The following is a 2,210-nucleotide window of genomic DNA, read 5'->3' as shown; positions in this document are numbered from 1 at the left end:
CTGGGGAATTGGTAGGCCAAATGTTAGGGGTTGTGTGATCGTGAAAATTTTCAGCCATCCATTCCTGTGTTGCTAGAGCCATGTGTGATAGTGGAGAGTCTTACTGAGACACATATGGCCTTCCATTGCATACACTGTCTATCCAGAGCTTAACAACTATTTCCAGGGCCTCAATGTGGGCGGCAGAGTTAACTCTAAGGCCTTGTGGAAAGAAGTAAGGAGGCATTACATGTCCTTCATTGCTGGCAACCCCTAAAACCATGACAGTTGCAGGAAATTTTGGATGTATAACACTTGGAACTTCAGAAGGGTCTGCACATAACCATCTGTCATTTCTTCTGTTAACTTTTTGGTCTTACTCGAAGTTTTTCTCATTTGAGAAAAACCAAATCAAATCTTCTTCTGCTGTAATTTTCAATTTGTTTAAGAGCCTTTTAGATCTGATGTAGCGATTTTCTTTTGCTTTTTCTGACAAATTGCCCTCTCCTTATCATATAAGACTTATATCTGATGTCTTCATGGACAACATTTCTGACTGTTCCTTCCGACACATGGATAGCTTTTGCAATTGACCTCATGGACTTTCTGGGATTGTAATCAATGGTCTGTTGAACTTGCTGGATAAATTCAATTGTTCTGATGATTTCAGAGCATTTAGAATGCTTTTTATGCTTTGATACTGGTGGTACATATCCATCTTCAGTCTCTAGCTCCTTACAAACTTTGTAGACAATGTTCTGGCAACTTTTAAAACTCTAGATATTTCTAAATCACTATGCTCAGTCTTTATAACCACAACAACAGCATGCCTTTTCATTTGCCATTATTATTTTCTGAAACAAAGATTATACAGATTTAGCAAAAAAATGCAGCAATGTCCCAAAATGTATGTCCTCAAATATCTTATGCACCCTCTTTATATAAAGATTTTTATAAAAGTTATCAATTATATAAAAAAAGGTTTATGTCATAGTCTTCAACTATTTTTTGCCTATGGACTTGTAGGCAATGTTATTTGAAGCAGGTTTGTAGCCCACAAAATATCCGTTTTGCGTCAACAACAGTTATCTCCCTGTCGAATGTTCTAGAACATCCCAAGCGAATTTGGTTTGCTCACCTTTTGCTAGCATACACGGCACAGCTGCTAAATGACACACAGGAGGGCATTAGAAGCGTATCGCCTACTTAAGAGTTTATTCCAATTGAACTTTTTCTTTTTCCCTACAACACAAGATCAACTTCAGAGAGCCAGGCACACGGATTTCGATATCCTTTCCTACCAGCAACTCCCTATTGTATTCTACGCCTAGTGTCTGTCTGAAAGTAAATTTTGTAGTTTGAATTCCTTCTACTTTCTCATTGTCATCGTGGAACATGGCAAGATGTTCAGAACCTTTTTCTTCATCCCAGTTAACTTTATTGAACGTCGTGTACTCACTGTATGAGTTCGTTTGTTACGCATCTGAATAAAACTGTAGTAACGCCTGCGCATGCGTAGTCTTACACATGCATAGAATTAAACAAGCAAGCGTTTCCCGCTCAATTCATTCTCTTTCTCGCTGGCCAGCAATTGAGCATGGACGTGTGTTTAAAGCTGTCTCTACATCTTTCGGTCTTACACTCGACAGCTCGTTATTCTCACCTCTAAAGATGTATAACTAAAGATATGTATGTTTTACCACCTAAATAAAGGTTGTTTAAGTTGTTTAGTCTGGAGTTCAGCGTTCCGTCTATTTCTTTAATTTTATAGTAGAAAGTCAGGTATACAATCGGTACTACTCAAGCAGAGCGGACCCGAACGCGCAGTCGCGCGTCTGCGCTGTCGCGCGTCTGCGCTGTCGCGCGTTAGCTAGTCGTGAGTGGTCGATCCTACGAAAAGTGCGCGCGCAAATGAATACATGTGTGCGCGTGCGCGCGTATGCAAATTAGTAAATAATTTCTTTCAAACAAAGTAAATAATTTTTTAAAAATTACTTTTTTCTTTTCTAAACAACGTCGATAGGTAGAAGGAATAAAAATAACACACTATCTGTTTTTGTTAACTTCATACATTTTTTTTCTTTGAATTAAATTTTGTGAACAAAATAATTTTTATTTTCTAAACAACGTAAATAAATTTTAAAAAAGGTGCACATTGGGATTAGACACTGAGGGAAACTTGATATGCTAGAAATAACAGCTAAACACAAAAAGAAAAAAAAACTGTAACC

At 37.7% G+C, this 2,210-nt stretch overlaps 1 protein-coding gene across 1 annotated transcript in view; it reads right to left on the bottom strand.

Annotated features, from left to right (window-relative positions):
* The window catches only part of LOC106876375 (uncharacterized), an 8,523-nt gene that overhangs the window by 965 nt on the left and 5,348 nt on the right, over positions 1 to 2,210 (bottom strand). The gene's annotated exons all lie outside the window — the stretch shown is intronic.

Source organism: Octopus bimaculoides, chromosome 14, assembly GCF_001194135.2.
Source record: "Octopus bimaculoides isolate UCB-OBI-ISO-001 chromosome 14, ASM119413v2, whole genome shotgun sequence".
NCBI classification, from domain to species: domain Eukaryota; kingdom Metazoa; phylum Mollusca; class Cephalopoda; order Octopoda; family Octopodidae; genus Octopus; species Octopus bimaculoides.
This window is presented reverse-complemented; position numbering and strand designations above follow the sequence as displayed.